General features: G+C 43.2%; 1 pseudogene; it reads right to left on the reverse strand.

Annotated features, from left to right (window-relative positions):
- Positions 1-943: 943 nt before the first annotated feature.
- The window catches only part of LOC138607279 (neurocan core protein-like), a 70,106-nt pseudogene continuing 43,290 nt past the window's right edge, over positions 944-27,759 (reverse strand).

A 27,759-nucleotide genomic window follows, 5' to 3' on the forward strand; every position in this document is an offset into this window, starting at 1 on the left:
AGTCTGAGACAGAGAGAGGAGGAAAGGTCCCAACCTGCCACAGGAGCGTTGCTACATATCTGCTGGATGTTTGCTAACATGTGAAGTCTCTCATTTCACTTTTAAACAAGTGAAAAATAATCTACCGTTGCAGTGACACTACAACATTTAATGTTGTTCAAAGTACAACATGTCCTCGTGAATAGACCATCAATGGCTTCCAATGACGGCTGGATGTTTGACACAACAACAGCATTTTGAGATCGAGTTGCTGTTATGTGATGAAACTTAACTGAGATACGATGTGTTTTCAGTTTTCCTCTGGGGTTCAGTATCTGATCGAAAGTAAATGTCTTACACTGACAAGAACATACACCGCTAACAATCAAATAAGCATGATGTCTCACAAAGAGAAAACCAAAATCAGCAGTCGTGAGTTTTTTTGAAAAAATAAAGTTTATTCAAAAGACAAAAGGCTCAAGTCAACAACATGGATGTCTTCTTGTTCCGGTATTTTCAATGATTTTGTCCCTATTTATGGTTTTTATCGAACAACTTCCCTCCAAAAATGTCAGGTGTGAATCTGTTTTCAAAAACAGGTCAGCATAGCCCCGTGTTGCAGGTCATCGCTGAGTTCTTTAAGTTCGAGCTTTGGTGAGAGACAGACATGTTAATAAAGTAAAACAGAAAAAGGTAAGTAAAAAGAGTACAAAGTTTTGTTATTGTCCTTGTGAAGCCTGGCAGCTCTGTGGCAGGCCTCAGAGTTCACTATGATACAGGCTGACTGAGAGAGCCAGGGGTGGAGCTAAGGGCTGTGCGGTGCCTGGAGGGCGTCTGGGGAACGTTCTGGGCTGTAAGGTGTGAAGTTTTGTCGGGGGAACTGGGGCGAGATACAGGGACGACTAGGACACAGGTAAAGTTCAGTCTGCAGCAGAGTAGAAAAGGAGAGGGGATGTTTTTTGGTTCATAGGTGGGCGTGGTTGTGTCCCTGACCCGCCTCTCCTCCGTGGTGTCCTCCCTCTCTGTGGCCGTGCCTCTTGTGCTTCTTGTGCTCCCTCCTGCCCTTGTGGTGGTGGCGCTGGAGACGGTGGGCTCGTCGAGCTGGTGGAGCAAACAGAGAGGAAGTGAGAGACGCCAAAATAAAGATGAGCAGGGGCTTATTAAGAAATGAGTCAGAGATAAAACTGATGTAAGAGAGAGATGATAGTATCGTACACAGACAGTAAGTGAGAGGTGAAACCAGGTAAGAGACGAGGGAACAGGGATCAAAATAAGGTCAAAGCCACATGTTCTCTGCAGAAGGTTTAACTGTCTCCACTATGAGGGAATCTGTTTTATCTCATATTCAGGAGACTGAGCGCCTTCAACAAGAGCACACTGAGCTACAGCCGCCCTCTCACAGCCTCAGTATGAGCTTGTTCCTGGGCTGATCTGCCAAACGAGGCTGCTCTATCCCTCTCTGCATCTCACCAACAAAGAAGTGTCGTCTGTAATGAACGATAACGGCTCTGTAACTCTGGGCCATTAAAACAACGCTGTCTAAAGATGAAGAGTCGTAAGAAAAATCATTTTAATCACTTTGAACAGAGGCTACATTATTTCAGTGTTTCATCATTACTGTCACTGTGAGCTGAGAGAATACAAGGAGCAGTTTGTTGAATATTTATACCTCCTCTGAAGTAATCTGTCACAGTCTGAGAGAGTCCTTTAAATTATTTTGGGACAATAACGTTTATTTTAGGGCTCAAAGGAGACACAGTGTTTAAAAGTTGCAAAATAAAGGACCAGTATCACTGATTTTAAAATCATAATTGATCTACAATTAGAGGTAGCTTCAATGAAAAACTGTGATGACACTAATTTCACACCATAAATAAAACTTCCATGTGTGAATACGAGAATATTCTCTGAATTATTAATAATGAGAGCAGAGATGGAGAGCTTGAGTCTGCATGGTGACAGCAGCTCATGAGGGCAGTACATGTAGGAGGTTTGTCTTACAGACCTATGCTGCTGTGTGTGCTAAAACAAATGTAAATGTGACGATGACCTAACAAATGGAAATACTGCTTTAAGTATTGTTGTCTGCCGTCCTGCTCTGGGAAAATGCTGTCGTTTAAAACTCACATTTTATGCAGATGATTTTTGGCCGGTCCCACTTGCAGTTGGCTCGACACTTAGCAGTGGGCACATGGCGCTGCAGGAAGCCATCAGCGCACTGATAGCGCACCACAGAGTGGATGTCATAGTGGGAACGCTTTCGACCAATCAGAGAGGCGTTTTCCACAGTGGGCGGGGCTCCGCAAAGCACTGTAGAGACAAGGACAGACACAGCAGGAGACACAATATCAAAGTTTGTTCATGTGTTTATTTTCAAATTCAGTTTTGTGATTTTTGTGACACACAAACATCAAAATGTGGATTCAGCTCTGCAGGACAGCGTGTCACTCAGTGAGTGGGCAGTTGTCAAAGTAACACAGCGTTTTAGACACATAAAGAGTCGAGGCAGAACGAGAAAAATGTTTACACAAGCTGAGACGGAGAGAGGACTGACACTCTGGTCAGAGACTGACAGGACGGACGAGCCTAAGGGAGGCACTCAAACAGCTTCACACATTCTTTAACTCTCCTGTCAGAGGGCGTCAGTCTCCCTGTGGAGACAGCAGGTAGATGTGTGGTTACCCTGGGAGTCACTTGACGACGATGTTGAGTCAACCTTAAACTGCAATTTCATTCATCATAATTCTTTTACTTAAAACGATCCCTGACTGAACACGAAGGCTGAAAGTTTTCCATTTTTTCTCACCTTTGCAGACTTGAATGATTTGTCACATTAAAGAGGAGCAAAGTCAGAATGTGTTGAAGTAGAGATAAAATAAAATGTCACTAAACTTGGGGCACTGGTTTGGCTCAGTTGGTGGAGACGGCGCCCCATATGCAGAGGCTGCAGTCCTCAACGCACTGATTGCAGGTTCGACTCCCGGTCTGCTGATCATTTGGTGCATGTCACCCCCCACTCTCTACTCTCAACACTTCCTGTTTTTCTTCGGCTGTTTAAAAAAAAAAGTAACTAAACTCAAGTGGAGCTGTGATTTTATGAGAAATGCTTTCAGCAGACAACTCTGCACATTTCTGTTTGTTGATGTGTTGAAGGAACAAAATATAAAATGTTAATTAGTGAGCATTAGAAGAGATGTGAGTTGTTCCCCAAATGAAGGAAAAAATTAAATACTATTAATTTCATGTTTCACCTGTTGGTTTGGATTACTCAAATAGTGTTTGGTCAAACATTTTTGTCTGAGTCGGCGAACAGCTTAGTTCAGTGAGCGAGCAGCTTTTTGGACATCTGCTGTCCTGTGGACGTCCTGTCCACGTCCTGTGGAGGTCTGCGGCTGCTCAGGTGAGCTTGGTGAATCTTCTTCTTTCATGCTTGTCTGTGACTGGAGAGATTTAAAGATCATCATGCACATCTGCCTGACACATCACCCTCACTGGTCCCTGTGTGACTGATTCAGGTGTTCGATAAGCTCACATGGTGCTTTTATCACCTCATCAGACGTAGGAGCCGCTGCTGAGCAGACAAACAGATCACATTAGCTGTGAGCTTTAGAGAGCAGGAGGAGAATACACAGCACAGAGCTGACAAACTCCACTGATAAGACGAGACATTACATGGGGTTACTCAGAGTGAAGAAGAGGCTGATGGGGAGGAGAAGGGGAGATGAAAAGATGGCGGTGATTGTAAATGACTGATTACGGTCAGAGGTGGGCTGGTTGCTGGGGACTCTGGGTGCACACAATGACGATGGATGGTGAAGTGATAGCAAATAAAATAAATACAAAATGTGGACTAAACTAATAAATCTGAACTGCTTCAGCTCATATATTATTCATCATGACCGATGATATTTTGTGCAATAGCTCCAAAACATGTCGCAATACGTTTGTTTTTACCTCTGTTCCTATATGATGTTTTAATTATTCAGTTTATGAGAAATAAATAAAAGTTTAGGAATGGAACTTTTAGCAGTTAAATAAGGACCCAGATCACAGGACAAGGACCACAGACACCAGTGGCTTCTTGTGTCTCCTGGCTTTTAATACGTCTGTCTTCTTAGCATTGGTCATGAGTAGTTTCTCCTGCCTGCAGACAGTCTTCACCTGACTGAAACAGAACATTTGTCAGAGGAAATGAAGCTGTGACATGAGAGGTACGTGGAGAACCTTTTAAAGATGAGCTGGAGGATGATGGGAGATGGAAGAAGGAGTGCTGGTGAGCAGTAATGAGTGTAAATGTGGACTGAGTAAAGAGGTTCAGAGCTAATGTGTTCCTCTGCAGAGAGCCAGGTATAATGTAAAGTATGACATACCCAGGATGTTCACAATCCTCTGAGGGTCCATTTGGTCACTCTCTGTGCTTTAACAGGATGAGGCTGCAACACTTGTCAGCTGCTTTACATTAAAAGTTTGAAATACATTTAGTCTCTCTCCTTCACGTTCTATCTTATGATTGTCCTCATCTCAGGTGAGATAAGTGAGCGTTAGAACAGACATGGTTTTAGGACAGACCAGAACATTCCATGGTTGCTATGTTTCTCATGGTTGCTATGTTTTGTTACCAGGTGCATCATTTTGAAATGATCTTCATTAAACACAAACAAACCTTCAAACTGACAGAAACACACACACACACACACACACATTTCAAGCTGCCTTAAGTCACCGATTTGTTGGAAACAGGAAACATCAAACGAAGACTTTCTTCATCTGGACCTTCACTTACGACCGACTGCCACAGACCAAAGGACTTTTCACAGCAAATGTAAGATTTGTGCTCTCTCTCAACTCATGTTGTTTCTGAATGTTTTGCCCATGAGATGTTTTGAGCGCCCGCATTCACATTCACTAATATCAGCAATATTTTAAAGATTAAGTGTAATAATAACTGAAATAAGACTGTGTCTGCCTGTTCGTGCCAAGTTTGAACGAAGAATCGTCTGTTTGTTTGACTTGGTTTGTTTTATACAGACTGTTGGAAATCTGCTTTAACTGTTGAACAAACAAGCTTGTTGAGAAAGAGTTCACACATGTAAATAATGTTTTCATAGATTATACATGTATTTTTTTCACCACTTGGTGATTGAAGCCAACAGTGACCAAGCGGTATTTTACAGGCTATATGTCACTGACTAGCTGAAGTTTCGCTCTGTGAAAGTTGTCTGGCTATACTAGCTGAAGGCCTCCATATGAGACTCAGAGCACGTGGGTGTTTGAGGAGCCTTTCATTTCCAATAACTATGAGGACTCAAACACTGCGGTCTGCCAGGCTGAGAACACCAAACTGGGCCATGTGATGAGGCTGACGGGTACATCTGTAGACGCCCTGAGAGAGAGGAGCAACATCACCTCCATCAGGCTGATTGGTGGTGAGTGGTGGAGGAAGTCTGTGCTGCCTTTGCACAGCATCTAAGTGCATTTGTGAGAAACCAAACCACTTGTTTGTGCTTTCAAAGAGGTGCTTTCAGGCTCTGTTGGAGGAATTTTCTTTTTATTGTTTTTAAACTAAAGTCCTCTACCAGGAAAAAGGCTGTACACACATCGGTGAACTTTTTATCCGGCTCTGTCAAGTTGCCTATCTGGCTGACACACAGAAACAAGGCTCAGAGCTCTGATAGTGAGGAGCCAGTGCAGCTTCTGGAGAGACTTATAAGGCCAGACTGAGGGGGGAATATGTTCATTATCAAATGAAGGACAATATGCAGGCCTTCAGGCATGTATGAGCTGTAGGAGGGGCTTTGTGCTCTGTAGGTGGAGACGGAGAGCTTTTTCTTATTTATTTTATTTTAGTTAAATGTTTCTTTGGCTGGTGAGAGGTGTTGTTGTATTCTAGGACATATCTGATTGTTTCTTTGCACTCAAGTAAAGATGTGACAGTGATCTAGTTTCTCCTGGCACACCTTAATAAAGGGACCCAAACCTCTCCTCTCCTCTCTCTCCTCTCTTCGTTTCCGGTGTGTGTGAGCGTTAGTGGAGGTGGCGGACATGACTGCTGGAGAACGAGCTCCGCAGGTTGGGAAGTTTGCAAGCGGCTTTAAAACTGTGAGTTTAGGATGTAAAGATCCTAAACTGAAGCACGTGCAGTCCCTGAGGCGGCAGGTGTTTATGTTCCTGGACTCGCCTACACAAAGTCTGGAGGTGTCATTCAGAGTGAAGCACGGTGACCGGTCTTACATGGTATATGCGAGCTCAGGGCACATGAAGTGTATGGAATGTGGAGATGTGGGGCATAAGCGCTTTGCCTGTCCGCATAGACAGCAGGGGGCTGCTTGCGCTGCCGGTGACGCGGCGGCCGTCACAACCGCCGTGCCCGCGCCCGGTTCCGCGTCTGCGTCTGGTGGACCTGAAGTGAGCACGGCGGCGGATTGCGCTGTGAGTGATGTCACAGCCCGAAACGCTGGTTTGAAGTCTGACAGTAACAGCTTGGAGAGGGAGAGTCAGAGTGAGCCTGAAGCGCAGCAGGCACCTGTAGCTGCAGTAAACCTGAGCAGCTCTCAGTCTGCAGCTGCTGAAGGAAACCATCAAAATGTTGAGGAAGCAGCTTCGTCCAGTTTCACCGGTGAAGGTGTGACTGTTAGTGAAGGACAGGCAGTGTGCAGTCAGGCATCATGTGAAGGAGAGGACATGGAGGAGGATTATTACTCAGACAATACCGAAACATCCAACAGGAGCACTGACTTATATTCTTTACAAGAAATAAACCAGTTTATGGATGAAAGTGAGCACAACAGTGAAAGTGAGCGACTATTTCAGAGACACAGACAAGTTCATCAGATCAGTCAGCACTCTAAAGAGACAGGTTGGTTTTGACCTCCTGGATGAAAAGAAACACTTCAGGTTGAAAAAACACATCACAACTCTGAGAAAAGCAAGCGGTAAAACTGTCCAAAAAAATAAGAAGTAAAAATGATCATGCATCGCAAGGTGTCCTCTTCTTTCCACTGTTCTTTGCTGTTTTCTGTTGGTCTGCTTCTCCTGTCTCACTTCTCTATGCGTAGCCTTAAAATAGGGTCTTTGAATATCAATGGTGGGAGAGACAGACACAAGAGAGCACTCATATCTGAAGTCTCTAATCAGAAAGGATTGATGTGTTGTTTTTACAGGAAACACACAGTAATCCTTCTGATGAGACGGACTGGGGTTTATGGTGGGAGGGTTCCTGTAAGCTTAGCCATGTAACAAACTTTAGTGCAGGGGTGGCTGTTCTGTTTGGAGCCTCTGCTAATGCTAATGTGTTGTCTTGTACTGAAGTGGTGCAGGGCCGGCTGCTGGTGGTCAGGGTAGAGATAGGCGGCTCTGTGTTCTGCTTTGTCAATATTTATGCTCCTAATGTTGGAGCAGAAAGAGTAGCTTTTCATAACCTGCTACAAAATGAGCTGATGTCCTATAATCAGGACCAGATCCTCATCAGGGGGGATTTTAACTGTACCTTAGATTTTACTGTAGACAGAATAGGTGAGGAACCCCACCCACCATCCTCCCAGGCTCTTCGTTCTGTCATCTCTCATTCAGATCTGTTAGACACCTTCAGAGTCAAACATCCTCAATCTAGAGAGTACACATGGGTCAGGGTCAGCAACAACAGGGTGTGTGCAGCCAGACTGGATCAGATTTACATTTCAAAAACTCTCAGCCCTAAATTGCTTCACTGTAACATCAGTCTGGTCGGTTTCACAGACCACCATTTTGTCTGCGTAGAATTAATAACCTCACCAGGTGAAAGGGTTAATTCCTCCTGTCATTTCAATAACAAACTCCTACATGACAGTATTTTCTGCCAAAGCTTTTAGGTTTTCTCGAAATAGTGGCAAATAAAAAAAACTGACTTTGGTTCCCTGAAGTTGTGGTGGGAGGTTGGTAAAGCCCAGATCCGTGTGTTCTGTCAACAATACACCTCTCACTCTTCTGCTCGGTTAAAAACAGCAGTTAAAGACCTTGAGACCAAAATCAAGACCATTGAGGAGGGCTTACATCGGAGCCCAGATGCCACCATGGGCCCTCTACTGCAGGAGAAGAGGATGGAGGTGAGCTCCCTCCTGCAGGATCGGGTAAAGGGAGCCCTGGTCCAGTCTCGCTTCCTTCAGCTTAAGGACATGGATGACCCAAGCTCTTTCTTTTTTAACTTGGAGAGATCGCCGGCACAGAGGAAGCTGATGTCCTGCCTGAAGCTTCCAGGGGGCAGAGTTACAACCAATCCAGCTGAGATGAGGAGCCATGCCATGGGTTTCTACGCGGATCTCTTTGGGGCTGAGAACTGTAGCTTGGAGTGCCGTGAGGAGCTCCTGGAGAGTCTTCCTCAGCTCAGCAAGGAGGAAACGGCTGCTCTGGACTGTGAGCTGACTCTGGAGGAGCTAACTGTTGCTGTGAATCACATGGCTTCAGGTCGAGCCCCTGGGATAGACGGGTTACCTGCTGACTTTTTTAAAAGGTTCTGGAAAATTGTTGGATCTGATCTTCACAGTGTTTTGTTGGAATGTTTGAGAACAGGTTCTCTCCCGGTGTCTTGTCAGAGGGCAGTACTCTCCCTGCTGCCAAAGAAAGGAGACCTTGCCTTGTTAAAGAACTGGAGGTCGGTCGCCCTCCTCTGCACGGATTATAAAATACTCTCCAGAACTTTATCGAACAGACTGAAGGACTTTCTGGGAAGTATCATACATACTGACCAGAGTTATTGTGTACCTGACAGGACAATAATGGACAATATTTTCCTCATGAGAGATGTCATTGACTTGTGTAAATTATATAATGTTGATTGTGGTGTTGTGTCTTTGGATCAGGAGAAGGCGTTTGACAGGGTGGAACACTCGTATTTGTTTTCTGCCCTGAAGGCTTTTGGTTTTGGTGATGGGTTTTTGTCTTGGGTTGGGTTATCATATCAGAACGCACAGTGTTTGGTGAAGATGGGGGCAGGGCTGTGTCGGCCTATCCATGTACAGCGAGGGATTAGACAGGGTTGTCCCATCTCAGGACAGCTATACAGTTTAGCAATTGAGCCCTTGCTGTGCAGGTTGAGGGGGCGGCTCAGCGGGCTTTCTTTGCCCAAGTCCTGCGGGCTTGAACGTCTCCCAACACTCTCTGCTTATGCGGATGATGTGAATATTTTGGTTTTCAGTCAGGGGGATGTTCGGTGTCTGCTGAACACCGTGTCCCCGTATGAAAAGGCAACGTCAGCACGGGTGAACTGGGCAAAGAGTGAGGCTCTGCTGGTTGGACAGTGGAGGGATCAGGTGTTGCCCAGTCTGCCTGGAGGACTTGAGTGGGGGAGGGAGGGGCTGAAGGTGCTGGGGTTTTTTTGGGCACTGAGGGCTGTCAAAAAATGAACTGGAAGGGAGTTAAGGAGAAAGTGTGCGCTCGGTTGTCTAAATGGAAATGGTTGCTGCCGCAGTTGTCGTATAGGGGAAGAGTTCTTATCGCCAATAACTTGGTCGCCTCGACTCTTTGGCACAGACTCGTCCCTCTGACTCCACCTAGAGGCCTGTTGGAGGACATACAGAGGGTCATTCTGGACTTCTTCTGGTCTGGAAGACACTGGGTTCAGGCAGCAGCCCTTTATCAGCCAGTGGATGAGGGTGGACAGGGACTTGTTAACATCCCATCAAAAATCGCCTTGTTTAGACTCTGGACAACACAAAGACTGCTATACAACTGTGGCCCAAGCTGGCTGGACACAGCTCGACTGCTGCTGAGGAGAGCTGGGCGCTGGGGTTACGACAAGCAGCTTTTCCTGTTGCAGCCTGAGGATGTGGACCTCACTGGCTACGGGTGAGTCTGAGAGAGGCTGGCTGCACCAAACTGGGCCACTTAATGAGGCTGACGGCTACATCCGTGGAAGCACTAAGAGAGAGGAGCAACATCACCTCCACACGACTGATCAACAGAGTGGTGGAGGAGGTCTGTACTGCTCTGCCACACCATCTAATGGCTTTTGCAAAGAACCAGACTCTGTGTGACCAGTGGACTGAGGGGTGCAAGTACAGTTTTCCCTCTCTGTCTGTTACCCCAGCAATGGGGGGCTGGCAAGAGGGGGGGGGGGCAGCTGCTGTCCCTTACAACTCCTTACCCGGTCAAGTTTCAGGATGTGGAGAAAAAGGCAGTTTACCAGCTCTTTGTGAAGGTCCTGACTATCCGGTCTCTGTCAGGGATGAATCAGTCGAGGTGAACTGAGCCCAGACGTTTCCCTCGAAAGGCAGCTGGCGGTCCCTGTAAAAGCTGCCCATTGAGAAGCAGACAGCAGACCTCCAATGGAGGGTTGTACACGGGGCAATAGCTACGAACAGATACAGAGCACACATTGATGCTGTGGTGGGAGAGGAGTGTCTGTTTTGTTCCCAGGTTGAAACTCTTGTTCATTTGTTTGTTGAGTGTCCCGTTTGTTTGTGCTTTTGAAATCTTGGCTTCAGGCCCTCAGAGAGGAGTTTTCTTTTCTTTCCGTTTATCTTTGGACCAAAGTATTCAGCAAAGAAAAAGACTGCACACACAATGATGAACTTTATATCCGCTTCTGCCAAGTTGGCCATTTGGCTGACTCGCAGGAACCGGGCTCAGGGTGCTGGTAGTGTGGAGCTGGTACCGGTTCTGGAGGGACTTTTAAAGGCCAGACTGAGGGTTGAACATGCCTATGCCTCTATGATGGATAATGTGCAGGCTTTCACTCGTGTGGGCTGGAGAGGGGGTTTTGTTCTCTGTGGGAGAGCACGGAGAGCTCATTGTGAATATTTGATTTGAGAAATTATCATTTTGTTTTTTTTGTTGCATGTGTTGTTGAGGTTTTTGTTGCTTTTTCTAAGAGTGTGAAAATGTGACAGTGATCAGTTTTCTCCTGTCAACGGTAAATAAAGGGACTTTCAAAACCTCTCCTCTCCTCTCCTCTCCTCTTGGTTGTTCTCACCTGTTCCCTTCTTGCAGAGGTAGGGCAGGTTGAAGTTGCAGGGCACATCGTTCCATTTGCCGTTCTCATGAGCGATCATAACCACGCAGTCTTCTCCTCCAGCAAAGAAGTTGTCTGGCTGGTTCTCACGCCAGTTCTCATATTGCTGCACACACAAACACAAAAACAAGTTTCACAAAAACAAGGCTCTTTTTTTAACTTTAATTCTTCATAATATCCTGGACATTAAAACCAATCACTGTTTATACGTCTTCTTTTTTACAAGACTCTCTATTTGTTTGTTTTGATGTTGTGTTGTGTTTGTCTTTTCTGTTGTGTATTATTATGGCAAATAAGTAAACAACTCTTAATGGCAGTGCTGCATGATGTAGAAATGCTGTCATTATCAGATGATGAAGCTTTACTGCAAAAAAACTAGTGATGGAAATCTGAAGTTAAACGTAACAGTTAAAATATTTACTTTGAAAAACAAAAAGAAACAAGTTCAAGTCTAAATATCTCTTTTTTCTACAGTTCAGGATGTTTCCAGCTGTGATAAAGAGCACCTATAAACTGACACAGTTTCTCTGGAGCTGTAAACTCCTCTGGGACGGACAGATGACTGAGAGACAAAACACACACAGCTGTTCCTCACCAGGTCCATTTTGTCGGTCCACTGAAAGTCGTCCTCCACTGTGCGATCATTTAACCCGATCCAGGTGTTGTCATGGCTCAGACCTGAGGAAGAGAGATCGCGTAGAGAGATCTAGTAAGAAACAGCACGTAAGAGCATAATTTAAGTCAATCTGTGGCTAAACGCCCACATCTTTTATCCACAGCCCAGTATGTAACAATAACCTCTGATGACATCATCATGGACAGAGTCACAGAAAACACTGCATGTTTTCCCAGCACTGGTAAACTGACCATTACTGTACATGTAAAATCAGTACAGTGATCATTAATGTGTAACATGTTGTTCTTTGAGCCACAGGCTCCACACATGAGGCCTGACTCAGGAACTGAACAGCAGCAGGAACAACTCTGACGTCTTCCCTCTCTGGCCTCAGCTGAGAGATGAACAATAATGTAGTTTGACTGTTTTTATGCAGTGATGAGATTTCTGTTTGTGTGAAAGAAAAACATCAGTAATGGTGTTTGGGTTGAACTCATTCATGTGTGTTTGAGCATCTGAGTGCACGTCTGTACAGGCATGTGTGTATCTACATGTACACCTGCTGGAATTTGAATCAAGTATCTGATTAACATCATTAACCCTGATAACATCACTCAACTGTTCCTGTTGTGTATTATGTTCAGATAAAACACTTAGAAACATTTACACTGACGACATGATCAACATCCGCTCACCTCTGATGAAGCTCTGCTCGGCCAGGCTGTGGATGCTGGCCAGGTGGCCGCTGTGCTCCCTGCAGTCCTTCTCGGCGTCCTCCCAGGTGTCTCCGGCTGAAGTACCTGTAACAGTGGCCGTGGAACTTCCTCCATGTGTGATCGCAGCCCTCAGTGTCTGCAGGTGTACAGGGGGATCAGGGAAAAAGACAATGATTAGTCAATGGAAAATCCACGTAGGAAGAGGAATGTGGGTTTCTGTAATCCACGGCTGACACATGTAAGCATGTCAATAAAAGCACAGAACAGGAGGAGGGTCGTTTAGAGGTCAGATAGTAACATTAATATGTATTATTTCTTATTGTATTGTTTGTATTGTTTTGTTTCTTATTGTTCCTTCAGTCTTTTGTGGCCCTCCTCTCTGTCTCCATCCCTTCATCTCTCTGTGTCTTCTCTTTGATTTGACTTTAAACCGACAGAAGGTAGTGACACAGCTTAGTCCAGTAAAAGAGCGTTTTAATCTTTTCCAATGACAACAATCCTTAGAAATAGCTTCCAGTGCACAGTGCTGAATTGCTAATGAAACCCTGTCACAGTCCTGTCAGCAGTCTGCTCTCCCTCCCCCCCTACCTCCATCCCTCGCTCCTTCTCTCCCCCCATCTCTCTCATCTTTTGCCCCTCATCTGACTGGGGGTTAGCTTTGTGACTGTGAGCTGTCAGCTAATCCACCCCCAGTGTCCCCTCATCTTTGCCCCCTCTTTTACCCCCTCCCTCCCTCCCTCCCTGTAGTGTCTGGATCAGGCAAAAGGCCTCAGCCTCCTCTCCAACAAATCTGAAGCGACACTAGTAAATTGGGTGGTGCAAATTGGGCCATATGGGGCCCTGCTCAGTATGCAGAGACACAGTTTTGGCTGTGGAAAGAAGAGGAGAGGAGTCTGTTATGAAAGCTCTTCTATTCTGTAATATGAAATAAGGGCCTTGAAACTTTCTCACTGCATTGAGAGTGTAAGTGCTTCTCATACTCTTCAGCTCTCCTTCATTCACTTTGTTGTTGAGGTTCGGTGCAGTGAAGTGCAATGACACCATTTCACTAAATACAATGAATGCACTGGGTCAAAGCAGAGTGCAGAGCAGACATTGAAGGAACGGTTTAAACGTTTTTAACGGTTTGTCTTAGTTGTGTATGTGGATGAGGCACACAGAAATGCAGACTTGGTCGGAGTTACATACACATTAGTTTTAGTGTTTTAAGTGTCTGTGTTACCTTGACTAACCTGTCCTTGTTTTAAGCGTAGGATGTCAATTTTCGTGTCTGGACATTGAGAGTTAAGTAAAACCGGGGTCAAATTCCTTGTATGTGCCCACATACTTTGCCAATAAAACTGATTCTGATTCTGATAAAAGAGTCACAGAAACAAAGCAATGTAGAGAGAGAAATAGCAGAGATCAAAAATAAACAGATGTTTTCTCCTCCTCAGATCTTCAATCAAGTCTCTGCTGATTTCTTCTCCCACTCACTGACAGAGGCTCAAAGTCTGACATCAAATCAACCTCTTCAAACATTTAGACATTATTCAAGCCATCTTCTTCTTCCTGTTCTCCCTCTGTCAGGCAGAGAGAGAGAGAGATAGAGAGAGAGAAACAAAGACAGAGAAAGATGCAGAATCTGCTGCTATAAAAGGTGAGACCTTGAGAGAGGCTGTAGAATTGTAATGGTTTTATGACTGCAGTATTGATTAATGGAACATCCTCGTGTGATTTTCACCGTTAGGAGTGATGGATGTTACAGTAAAACAGCCACAGAGCTACATGAATGACTGATGTCAGTCAGAAGGCTCATTCTGCATAATCGGCACACACGTGTCTCTGCAGGTCGATGCTGATGGAGGAGGTCAAAGTGAGGGCAGCACAGGCTTTACAGTAAACAGGCAAAAAGCTGCTCCAGTTTATTTAAATGGACACAGTTTGTTATTAGTGTAAGGTGAGGACAGCAAACACAACCAACATTGTTTGTGCTGTTGCCAGCATTATTCTGGGGGTCTGGTAAAGGTCTATCAATGTAAAGCACTCACATAAAGGAAAACACTATTTTCATGCATGAGATCAATTCGTTTTTTAGTTTGAGCAAGGCTTCAGGGATCTTTTTCTCTCTGATGTTCTGGGCTGATTTGGGAGAAATGTGTAACTGTGTCATTGTGTTGTGTACATGTTCACGCTCTTAGCTTCCAGCTCATCATCTGGCTGGTTAGCTTTAGTCGAGGACAGAACTTCTCTTGAGGGCTGCATGGGGTGAGTCACAGGGTCAAAGGTTATGTCAGCTGTAAATATTCAGCAAATACCTCTGGAGACTGGCTGGTTGTTAAAATATAAAAAATGTTTTTCAAAAATAAATCAATGATTATTAATATCATCATCATCCACAATATCCTCAATATCATCAACATCAACAGCACTCACAATATTATCATCATCATGAATATCCTCCCCAGAACATCCTCAATATCGTCATCTTTCTAAATATCCTCACTATCATTGAAAACAACATCCTGAGTATCATCATCAAGAATATATTCATCGACATAAACAACATACTTAACATTATCACCATCATGAATATCCTCAACATCAACAACATCATTAATATATCAAATTCATTGACATGAAGATCCCCAATATCATCATATTAATGATGATATTGTGGACAGTGGAACGCAGACTTTCCTCTCTCTCTCTTTTCATCTATAGTCAGAACCACTCTGATGCTTTCTTTCTCTTCCTTTTATTCCCCGTTTCTTTGCCTCCTATCTGCACCAGCACCGCCTTTGCTCGGGAGAAGAGAATGACAGTTGCTTCAGGAACCCTGTCTCATTAAGCATCTTGAATGAGAACACATCACTCCCTCATCCCTCAGCCTGCCAGTGAGGATGGAGAAGTGGAAAGTGTTGAACACAGCAGCACATGGAGAGTGATGGTGTTTGAATCGCCTCTGTCAGGCTTTGTAACTGCATCATGTTTGTGTGTATGTGCGCTGCATGTGTTTGTGTCTTTATCTGTTCAGAGACCAATATTGTCAAGGTAAATCTTCAGGCTCCTGTTATTTATAATTAGAACACATGAAACTGAACTCGTAGCCTCTTAAGACCTGGAGGATGCACAAACATGAATTTTGTGCTGAGCTTTGTGAAGAGTCGTCTGTTTCCCACGCAGCAGCGGTGCAGTCAGAGACAGAGCAGAGAAGCAATAAGGCAAAGTGAGTGACTGTGGATTGGTTCATTGTTGTTATCAAGCTGGTTGTTTTGTCACTACCCCGCTGTAGTTTTACTGCTTGGAGTCGTAGTGATAGACTATCCACGCTGCTGCTGGACAAAAAAAGAGGAACAAATATTTTGATATTTGGGAAGGTACACAGGTAGGTTTTGTTTGTTTAAATATGTGGCAAATACTGTATCAGTATGGGACTAGTGGGGAGAAAAAAAAAAAGTCTTCACAGAGCTATTTCACAGGGTTAAGACTGAATTTTAGTTGGCAATGTAAGGGTTGTTTATAAAGGTGAGATGGGAATGTGGGACATCACATGTAACAACAAATGCATATTTGTGGCCATGTAAAGATCTCCAACCTTAAAGCTCTGACATCCACACACACACACACACACACACACACACACACGCACACACACTGCAAAACAGCAGATGCAGACACTCAGAGATACGCACACAAATACACTCAGAGTGTGACAAAACTTCCCACAGAGCACCAGAGATGAGAGGCACAAAAAGATGTGAGAAGTGCAGGAAGTGACAGCAGAGAGAGAGAGAGAGGGAGACACATGAAACAGAGGTGTGTTCTGTAGTGGAAGTTGCAAATCCTCTCTTACATTATGTGTTTTTCTCTCTATAAGACGAAAGGAAACAAGACATGGAGCGAGTGATGGATTTAAGACAGACTGGAGGAAAGAGGCTGACGAGAAGAAAGCAGCTGATGCTTCCTCCGTCACTTTTCCCTTCAGTCAGGCTGAGAAAGATCTGGTTTGTGCCTCCACTGATCAGGCAGCGAGCCGAGAGAACCGCAGGACGGCTCCGCAATCAGTCTCAGAGCTGAGACCAGAGAGACACAAGTGACTGATGTCTCTGTTACTCTAAACACAACTGTCTTTTCTGCTTAACAAACATACACTCATTACTGATACACAGCTGTTGTAATAATAGGGGAAGTATTCAGTTGTTTGCACAGCTACACCTATAGTGCTGACTATTATGATAAAATAAATGCTGCAGAAAACTTTATTAATAAAAAATATAGATTTATTAAGCTACAGATAAAATCAGTCTGGATGTACCCAGCATCCGAGGCTCAGCTCATAACGCATACACCTGAACACACGCTCAAGAACACACAGTAAATGAGGCACACAGAGCTGGACAGTTTTTGACAGAGAGAGCGATTGGATGACATTTAAATGGATGGAAGCCTCAGTGGAACAAATGAGTTCATTTACAGCATGAGATCATGTTTAAATGGCAGAACGACGCCTGTTGTCAATTGTACTTTTCACAGCTGCAACATTTGTTTCTGTGAACGCAGAGCTGCAAGAGATAAAAGCAATAAGAAAACAGAGACTTCAGATTTACACAATCTCTCTCTCTTTCTCTCTCTCTCTCTCTCTCTCTCAACCTCCTTGTCCTTCTTTGTCTCACCCCCTTCTTATTGTATTGGCTTGTTCATATGTATTTTTGCCATCTCCTGAACATTTCTCTCTTCATGAAACATTTGTTCCTCCCTCGTTCTACTTCCTTCTCTTCTTTCTTCCCTTTCCACTCTCTTCCTCCACCCAAAGCACATTCAATAGTTGCAATGTTCCTGTGCGCTGTGTTACCTTTCTCACAGGTAGCTCCTCCGTAGCTGGGCAGACAAAGACAGACAAAGGAGTTGATCTCATCGATGCAGGTTCCTCCATTCTGGCACGGATTTGACTGGCAGTCGTCAATGTCTGGAGAGAGAGGGAGAGGGGGCGAGTCAGATTAGATACAAACACACACACTTACACACAAGAGCAGCACATTTCAAACATCTGCTTTTTAAACTAGCTGCCACAGCTTGTTACTGAACAAACCCCTGAGAGATCGAACTTTTGGAGAGATTAGAGGGGTTTCTGAGGAAGTTAGAATTAAAGCAAAATGATTGAACTTCATCCGTGAGCGGTTTGGGATGCACTGAAGCTCATGATGGTAACTGCAATGTGTTTGCAGGACGTGCTGCAGTTCTGCTGTCAAACCTGAGCTGCAGGAGCGGGGAGAGGAACAAGGGGAGGTGGAAGGTAGAAAGAGAGAGACATAGAGATGACAGGGAGGAAGAGATTCAGTTAAACAACAACAACACAGCACACACTGATGAAACCGCTGTCTTGCTGGGAGCCACTAATATGAGGTAGAGACCAAACCACTGAAACCAGTCAGAAGATATCTCTCTATTTAGAAAGTCTAAATGTCGTCCATATTGAACACATGCATACACACACATATTTTGCAGAGGCAGGTGAGAGGCGAGAGTTCTCATTGTGGTGAAAAACGGTAACTGTATTTCTCTGTCTGATTAAAAACTGCAGCTTGTATCCAACAACTGAGTGAGTCCCCGGGCTTTGGCAAGGGGTCATGGGAGGGGAGGTGAGGGTGAGTGAATGCGCGATGGGAAGCTGAGGAATGTCTGAGTGAAAAAAGAAGAGAGGATGGGAGATCTGCTCAAAATCAGAGAGCAGGAAATAAAAACAAAGGAGGGGGAGAAAGACAGGAGTGATATGATGCTGTGATTTTGGGAAGTTGCCAGGTTTCAGGGTTGGATTGGAGCGGCTTTGCAGCCAGACAGTGTTTGGGGCCGAAGAGTCTGTTTGGATAAAACAGCATGACAGCTTCACTGTTGGCACCCAGCTTTGAGCTGGCTGATATTAAAGGCTGAAATAGAGGCAGGAAGTAGAGATCCAGCATATCTCTGCATGTCCATGTTTATGATTCAGTCTGTTAGTCTGACTTATGATGGGGAGGGGAAAAAACTAAGATAAGAGATAAAACTGAAATAAAACAACAAAAAATCAAAGCCAAAGAGACATATCATTGGAGAGATTTGATTTGATCGTTGATAAGTGGGCATAGACAGACGTTCTCGACAGTGCAGTAGCTAGTTAACAGACCGAACGTTCTTGGTGCTCTGTGGCTAAATGTTGCAGATTGATTGGTTGAAATTGGTTGGTTCTAGCCTACGTAAGCACACGGGATATTTTTTTTTTACAGGAAGAAAAAATGATCGGATTTTGATATATTTTTGGCCTATATTGTCAAATAGATGCACAATATTACGGGGGATGTGATCTAAAAGGATTAAAATTACATTTTTCATTTCACCTCGACTTTAAGATGCTGATGTCATTTTTTAAAGGGGCAGCAACAGCGACGTCTTGATCATGTTTTAGCTTGAAAAGTAAACCAGCTGATTTTATTCAGGAAGCTGTTAACTTGTCACAAAGAGTGCTACTTGTGACAGTGAAAACAGTTGTATAAAGTCTCTTGTGGCTCTGAAGGGCGCTTTACAAAAAAAACCCTGTCAAAGTGATGTCATCAGGGCTCTCAGCATGAGTTTGAGATTTTTTTTTAACAGGAAGTCTGCATAACCAACTGGAGATGTTGTTGTGTTGCATTATGGGAATTGAAAGAACATATTTGGAGCTTTATTCACACTAGAGACTAAAAGTCTGGATCTCTTAGCCTTCACTGCTGACATTTCACAGTTTCTTTTAATCTCTTGCTAATCTCCCAACTTAAAGAGGTTCCACAAACTAAGTCACTGGATGACCCTTTAATCATGTGAGACCTAGAGCTCTTTGTTAAAGGCTCAACTCAATAATAACATCAGTACCATCAGACACAAGGTAAACGACTGCAGGATTATAAATATGTGACTTTTAGTATCTCTGGTCAAATAACAAGCATCTCGACAAAAGCTATAATATAAATGACTACATGAATACAGATCCCTGCATGAACCTCTGAGGGACTCTATGTAATTGAAATCTAATGAAAATAACCCTCCTTCTACTCTGTGAAATGACAGATGAGCAGATTGCCAACAAAGAAAACAGCTACTGAGTCCAATATGAGCATCTGGCCTCATTAAACACTGCAGCACTGAGGTAAGGAGATGAGAATTATAAGGAGCACTGAGGTCAATAAAGCAGAGCTCTGGACATCAGCTATTAGAGGGGCCGGTGCGGGCACATACACATTATCTATCATAGGAAGCTGCATAGTGGCATAGTGTGTGTGTGTGTGTGTGTGTGTGTGTGTGTGTGTGTGTTTGTTTGTGACAAAAACGGAAACAAAACAAAGTGGTAACTGGAAAGTGATGAACTCACAAGGATGGACAAAGACAAATGAGGAGAAACAAAGGAGGACATGAACAGGGATTACTAACGACATAATCAGGGGCAGGTGTGTAACGAGCACAGGTGCTGATAATCAAGGGACCAGGAGACACATGAGAGCAGGGACAGCAGTGACCATAGTTATTAAGCCAGGTTAGAAGAGAGGCAGCTCTGTGACACTGAGAACTCGGCTCAGCTTACCTGACTTACTCATGAATCCTCTTACAGCCCTCAGGTGAGGAACAAACAGTACCTTCAGATTTAGGCCTGCTAGGCTCCTCTTATTTTTGCCGTCTTTTGTGCAGAAAACTTTAAAGATGATAAAAAACTACAGCGCCACAAGTGAACTGTCTGGACTGATATATTGTCTGCTGGCTACAATAAACTTATTGCAGATATAGTATGTGTCTGCAAATAAGTAACAACAGATTGCAGAACAGGGGTCCGTTTCAGAAAGGTCTCAGTCTAACCCTGGTCTGTGGTTTGACTTACTCTGAGTTAAAATTTGCTGGCTTTTTGGTTTCAGAACAGCGGATCAGAGTTAGTATAATCAACTCTGAGTAGGTTCAGCCGGAGTTAAGTGCGTGCACGCTGACTATAAAAAGCCAGCATTAATGGAGCCCCGATACCACGATTCACCATGGCAACGGTAAACAAAAAGAGGTCCTCCTATGTCCCACCAGTGGAGCTTGAAATCCTCATGCGGACGTTCAGCGAATACGAGCATGTTTTTAGAAAAATAAAGTAAGTAGTGTGCATTAGCTTTATCCCTAACATGATGCTGACTTCACATACATTATAATTCATGTTGATTAAACTGAATTGTGTTAGTTTTAAAAAAAAAAATCCAATAACTTACGGCGTCCTATTTGAGTGCTCTCGGCAGTGGTGGTGGAAAATCTAAAAATGATGACTTTGACACAGATTTGTCTTTTGATTTTTTTATCATAATTATAAAAGACTTTTGCAAAGCGGTCAGAGCAGCACAGAGATGCAACGTGGTGGGCTGGTGAAGATTGCAGCATTGAATAAGTCCAGTGTCCGTTTCCAGTGTCTTCACCCTGTCCCCCAATTTAAGTGCCTGACCTTTGACCTCTGCTGCTGGCAGGAAAAAGAAAACAAAATTCCTCATGGGGATCAAGAAATCATCAGATTACATGATTGTACAGCAGCGTTTGCCCCAGATCCTCTGTTTGATGAGAGGAAGCACTGCAACTGGGAAGTGTGTCAACAAGTCTGTGGGTTATATTTGTGAACTGTCAAACTAAAACAGGAGTAGACTTCAGCAGAATATTTGGTTTCTTCATGTCTAAAAAATTTTTAAGAACAAAAGTATGAAGATTTATTTTATAAACACCCTGTGACAAATGTTTCATGAAGGTGTCAGAGCTCCGTCACACAGAGGTCACAGTGTACAGACGCAGGTCTTCATCTCATTACTGCCAACAAATCAAATTAATAATGTGTTTTATGTTTTAAAGAATATTTGAATTGTTTAAAAAATTACAAATTCAAATATTTTTACTGCCAAAATTGTTTTCAAATGTATGATTTTATACAATTATGACTTTTAGCTTTTAGTGGAAAATATAATAATGATCCTTTTTTTTTCCTTTTAGAATTTAATTATGACACTATTCCACACAAGTCTCCCTTTAAGTGGTCGCCCAGTGGGCTTAATATATAAGTGGATACAGATCTAAAGAACCTTTTATAAGCTCAACCTGTTTAGTTTGTTGCAAAGAGTGGAAGACGAGCCAATTTTTATTTAATAAAAACAATTAGTGTATATTGCCATTAGGTGGTGCCTAAGAGAGCGAGTCTGAAATCTTTGAGATTGTCACTTTGAAGCAAACCTAAACAACATAAAACTAACCACATAAAGTTGAATATTTAGAATATTTTAATATTTTCCATCGGTGAAACAATTTTAAACATTTCTGTTAAACGAGGTTACCCATCCAAATCAAAATTCCAGCCAGCACAGAAAGAATAAAACAAATTGATGTTCAATCAAGAAAGAGTTCCAATCTGATGGCATTCAGTCACGTATAATAAAGCAAAACAAACGTTTGGCAATAACATTATTTTGTCCAGTAGTTTTTTTTGTAATTTATTAAAAAGTTTGAATTCGTGAGGACAGGTCAGTTGGAACCTCAAGAGCTCACTGCACACTGAAAAACAGCTATTTAACATTCCATTCATCAAGGTTGCAGGAAAATGTGAGTTGTTGCTCCCTCCATGCAGCTCCTCCAACCTTTAGTGGTGGAGGCAGCTTCTTCAGCACATCACTGCGGGAGAAACATCCCTCATCATTTTAGAAAAGGTGGGTTTCTTATTGCCAGTGCTTCCTCGGATTCTGCAGGGAAATCTGCCGTTCACTTCGTTTCTCTCCCTATTTGGTAGCTCTTGCGTTTGGTTGAAATGTTTCCTATGACGAAGTCCCCAACTAACAGATCTGAGATGTCTGGTTGGCATCGCTCAGCCTCAGAAGTGTCCTCAACTAACATCAGAGACTCTCCTCAGAGCTGCTGTGATTTTCTTCTTGGTTTGTTTCTCCTTAAGTGTTCCTTGTTCTTTGATGTTGCTTTCTGTTTTTCCCTTCTGTTCTCATTTCATGAACCGCAGTATTGACGTCCCGCCCCTTCCTCTACCCTAAACACACCTTTTTTACCTTGTGGCCTTGATGTGCTGGAGCCCTCAGGTGGGCTCAGTCTGCAGCAGAACAGCTTCTTGTGTTGGTCTGAAGCAGATATTCACGCTTATGGAAAGTCCGATGACTGTAGCGTTAGTGTTAGTTACGTCTCCCAGGAGCAATCAAATGGACAAAGAAAGAGAAGAATAGTGGCTGAAGTCAAAAGATGCCTGAAAGACAACAGAAATCATCAACTTTGGTCACAACACAAAACACCTGAGGGTAGGTTTGATCGACGACCTTGAAAGGGTTTCCGTAATCACGATGTTCTTCCCCCGAATATTCTGGAAATCCACTTTAAATCCCTGCAAGAACAGAGTTTCATTTCAGAAACCAGGGGGTTATACCTGTGTCGTCCACTAGGGGGCAGACTGAAGGACACAAACATCAAAATGAACCAGAGCAGGAATAAGAGCGTAGGCCTCTGTAACGCTTTTGATGAATGTCAAACCTCTTACCAAAATAGCCCAACAGAAGCTCAACCCCTGATGAGTCCTCTTAGAGAAGCACAGCCCCAACATCACTGACATCAAAGGCCAATTTACAGGGCCGGTAACAGTCAGAAAAAACATTAGCACTAGCTAGCAGCACTTTCAGGTCGTCAAATGCTAGCTGACAGACATCCGTTCAGTGGCGTCGTTAGAGCCAAACATCCGCAGCTTTAGTTTATTTAAAGGTGTCCAGAGTGTAGCAGCCTGTGTGTGTGTGTGTGTGTGTTTGTTTGTGACACTGTATTTGTGCATTTATATGTGTGTGTCCATGGCTCTTTGGCTCACTCCCCAGTACAACAGAATCAGGCCTGGGCTCTAGCACGGTCTCCGGGGAGTGGAGGAGAGCAGAGCTCCACTTATCTGCTGGCACAGAATCAACCAGGAGAGGCAGCAAAGGGATGTTAAAAGTTTATGTTGTTAACAAACTTTTCTAATGTGTTTCACCGTTGACTAAAAAATACATTGTGTGGAAGGTTTGATTGCAGAATAAATCTGTCAGCTGCTCTTTCTGCCTCTCTGTGTGTATTCAAGGATAGCTGGCCTGTGTGAGGACAGAGGATGGGGAAATGGAGAGAGAGGAATATGAGGGAGGATAGTGAGAGAGCAGACAGACAAACCGAGGGTGGTGTTGGTTGACAGAATATCTGCAGGCTCACTGCAGGCGTGTGTCAAAACCAGGGTGTGAATAATTGAAAAGGGACAGAGAAAGAGACAGCGAGCTCTGGGTCAGTCTTTTCCCTTTTGGGATCATTTGTCCGTTCAATATATCAGATTACATTTCTATTACCTGTGTACCTGACCAGAGCTCAGCTCCACATCCTGCCCATCGTCCCCCAAAGACTGTTGTCCTTCTGTCCCCTCTATGACTTTGCCTCCTCTGGAGGGTCTTTGACTTCTTTACAACAGTGAGATGTATACTTTAAAGTCTCTCACCAGCCACAGTGTTCGTGAATGTTCAGGCTAAATAAAAAGTAAACGGCTCTTTCACCATTCAAACTGCACTCAGTCATTTCAGAGAGCCGAGCACTGGCAGCATTAAAACATGGCTTATAATTTTACTGGTCAGGTAACTTGGCCATAAAAAGTGCTGCATGGTAACAATGACAGCTTTCTGCTGCCATCCACACAATAATAACATTACAAATTAGAGGTTATAAACAGTGACCTTTCTTTTGAATAAACAGGAAGTAGAGAACAACTTGTGCTCAGATAATGAGGCAGGATCCAGACTAATAGCTGGCTGTGTTCCTGAGGATTTAAGAAGCTTCTTCTTCTTTCGATCAAATATTTTCACTTTAAATCGTCAGGACTCAGAGTGAGAAGAAGAGAGTCCTGAGAGGTGTGTGGATAAATAAAAATCCCACACGAGACACAAATTACATCATGAAAGCTCAGCTTAAGAGATTGAAGCGTTTGGATCTTAAAGCACTGATTCCTGTTATTAAGGTGTCAAACGAGCAGCATGAGGCATGATGGGAGATTTATCTGAGCCGAAGGTAGGGAGGATCAATACATTCTGACAGACACCAGTGATGATGAAGATCGTCTACAACTGATGTAAAAAAGATCCTCAGTGGTCCAGTGAAGGCTTTATAAGCAGCATTTTTACTGAAATGTCATTTTGTCAACCATTACACGTCTGATCAATTCTAACTAAGAATTCTTTTTGAACTGATTTGAATATTTAATGTTGTCGAGAAATACTGAGGAATACTGAAGTTTCAACACCTCTTAAGATATTATTGAAACTTGTGTCCAGTGGTTTAACAACTTAGTTTGTGGGTATGTCCGTGCAGTATTACATCACTGTGCTTTGTGGTTACGGATGCACACTTGTTACCACACCCAACCACATCTATCAGTGATGGAGAGAGGGAGGAGAACCACATGAAGCCATGTGTGTCCTCTCTCACATCTGTGCTTGTTGTTGGGATCTTTTTTTTTAAATGTCCTCCATTAAACTCCACTCATAAATATTCACATCAAATGAAAGAAATGTCAAAGCAAGAAGCATTTGAAATATGTTTCACTTGGCATTTGTGGACTTTGACACAAAAATAGCAGCAATTTCCTCTTTAGAAGTCTTAAGTTTATTCTGAGTGTGATTTTAAGTGATTGTTTCTGTGTTTGTTTTGAAGCCAGAGTGCAGAGGAGAGAGAGAAAAGATGCCAGCTGCCCATTCTGAATGTCAATACTAACACAAACATGTATTGAGTTTAAGATTGCAGCCTTCTTCCTGTCAACATAATGAGTGTTTGAAAAACACCGGGAGCAGTGGAATTCAATTCCACGTCTGACCTTTAAATCTTGTTTCTCAGAGCTTTTTAACATTTGAGTTAAACTTCTGAAGGAGTGAGAGTCCTGTTTCTGTGAACGTCTCAGACGTAATCGCTTCAGCATTGTGAATAACCTCGTCAAACAGAGTTTCATTAAGTGAGAAGATGAAGAGGACAGCAACAATGAAACAAGTTAAAGAGATAAAAAGTCTTACAGAGAGAAAGAAAGACGTTAATGAGGAAAAGAACATTCAGACGAGAATGAAGGAGAGAGTTGATTAATAAGAATTAAAGAAATGATTGTTCACACATGTAAAGTGTCCCTGTGAATACATGTATCAGACTCTCATTATAGGCTGGTATAATCCATTGTCTTGTGTTGGAGGCAGACGCAGGCATTTGACAGTCAGTTTGTCCTAACAGAACAGGAAAAGCAAATTTTTCTATGCAGACTAAAAACCAGAGGAACAGATCAAACATCAGTCTGATCAATTCCACAGAGAACCTTTGAACCAGTAAATGCCACCCAGAGACTCCACATCTCACAGGGTGCTATGGATTGCATGAAGGGACAATGTTAATGTGATGCAGGGAGACTTTTTTGTTAGCTACATGGAAGAAAATGCAAATTCATGCAGGAATACTCCCAATCAGTCTTTCTGTGACACACAGCAGAAAGAACACAGTCTAACAGAGTGTGTGCTGGTGTGCAGCCTCATCAACCAGCAGCAGAGACAGATCAGAGAGACAGAGAACAGTGCAGGTGAAGAGTACACTACACTTCTTCGATGTTTGCATTTAAGTGTTTGTGTTGGTTCAGCACATTGTGTGAATTTACTAAATGAACATCCAAAACAGCAGCATAAACTTCATGTATGTGTGATTTAGTGCTAAACAAGTGTCACTCTTATCTTCTTCACTCTTAAACTTCTCACTGTTTTTGGCAACATTTTGTTTTTGCCTCCACACGTTGATCCTTTTGTGAAACAGTAACTCAAAGCTGCAATAATCAATATTTTAATATTACTACTGGATCAGATAAATGTGTGATGTGAAAGGTGTATTTGTAGAGAAAAAAATAACTTTCATCTGACTGCAGTTCTTAGCTGTACATGTAGATGTTGGAGCAGGCCACCAGGGGAGGCGCTCATCTTCAGCTTCCACATTTTGAGCTCTAAAACTTCTTTGGTTCCATGATGTCAGATTAAGAGGCAAACTTATTTAACAGAGGGAGAATAATCTGTGTCAAGCTCATTTTAACTTCTATTAATATGCAGTGAGTATCGAATGATGATGGGATATTATAACCCTGGATACTTTCTGAGTGAGATAAATCTCCTCAGGCTTTTCTAATCCCAGAGATACTTCACACTCATCGCAGGACGTGAGCTGAATTCACTTTTTATTAAAAGGCCAGATCAGGAAAACTATGAGATCATTTCCCCATGTTAGATTCACTGTTTGATTCAACCAGTGGACTTTGAATTAAATTTGACATTTCTGGATAAAAAAATTACTGACAAAGACTAGCAAATGTTAAGCCAACAGTACACTTGTGTTAAGCCACATGTGTATGAAATATGGTATTAAACAATACAGGATGTGATTAGTTGACAGTCTTCCACAAGGTCAATCAGAGATGAAGTTGACTCAGCTGTGAAAGCTCCAGGAAAGCTGCCAAAAGGACCTGAAGACACTTTTGTCCAAACTTTCATTATCAAGGTTTAAGAACATCTGACATCTACCATCCATGAAAGCTGGAAAACTGTCTGCTGGTGAAGATCATGTGACAAGACTGAAAAACTAAAGCTGACAAAATATTGCTGTCAACTGCAATTCTCAGGATTAAGAATAGTAGCGATTCATATTTTCAGTGTTTACAATGTAGTTACATTTATTAAGTACAAATGTTTAAAGGTCTAATAAGTAGGATTTTTTGTAGAAAAATAAAAGATAGACTTTTACAAATATAATATAAATCATCACTGATGGGCCTCTATACATGTGCGTTAGTGATTGTGTGTGCAGACCCTTGTGAGACCCTTTCCTCTGCATCTATTTTGTTGTTTTCAGGAGGGGCGCTGTTGTGGTTCCCTGAGCCAATCACAGCGTACAGCTGAGTGTGGGAGTGGTTCAAATTAGCAGCTGGGCCTCATTCAGAGCGGTGAACATGGCGAAAGAGCGGTGCAGAGTTGGCCTTCTTTCTGTTGGACAGGTAGGTATCTCAAACCAGGGATAGAACAACCGGTGGTTAGCATGCTAGTGCAACAGTTAGTTCTGATGATGAAGAGCCCAGGAGGAGGGGCCCAGTTTGAATGTGTTGCTGAGAAAATGCAGGAAAAATCATATCATATGAACTGTGCGTCTGCTAGCACCTATGAGTGGACATTTGTTTGTGCCTCTGTGTGCAGGTAGGTTTGTGTGCCTTTGTGTGTGTGTGTGTGTGTGTGTGTGTGTGTGTGTGTTTAGTAGCAGTATACTTTAGTATCTCGGGCCTTCAGCTGTGTTTGGGTGCAGGTGGATTACAAAAGCATCAGGATCAGCAGGGAGAGGAAGCAGACAGACAACACAGCAGCTCTGGTCCAGCCCAAGGCTCTGTGCTGCTCTCCTGAGAGCTCAGTGTGACGCTGATC

The sequence above is a fragment of the Semicossyphus pulcher genome, unplaced genomic scaffold (genome assembly GCF_022749685.1).
Source record: "Semicossyphus pulcher isolate SPU_LCO1_2020_fin unplaced genomic scaffold, fSemPul1.0.p SCAF_4, whole genome shotgun sequence".
Taxonomy (NCBI): Eukaryota; Metazoa; Chordata; class Actinopteri; order Labriformes; family Labridae; genus Semicossyphus; species Semicossyphus pulcher.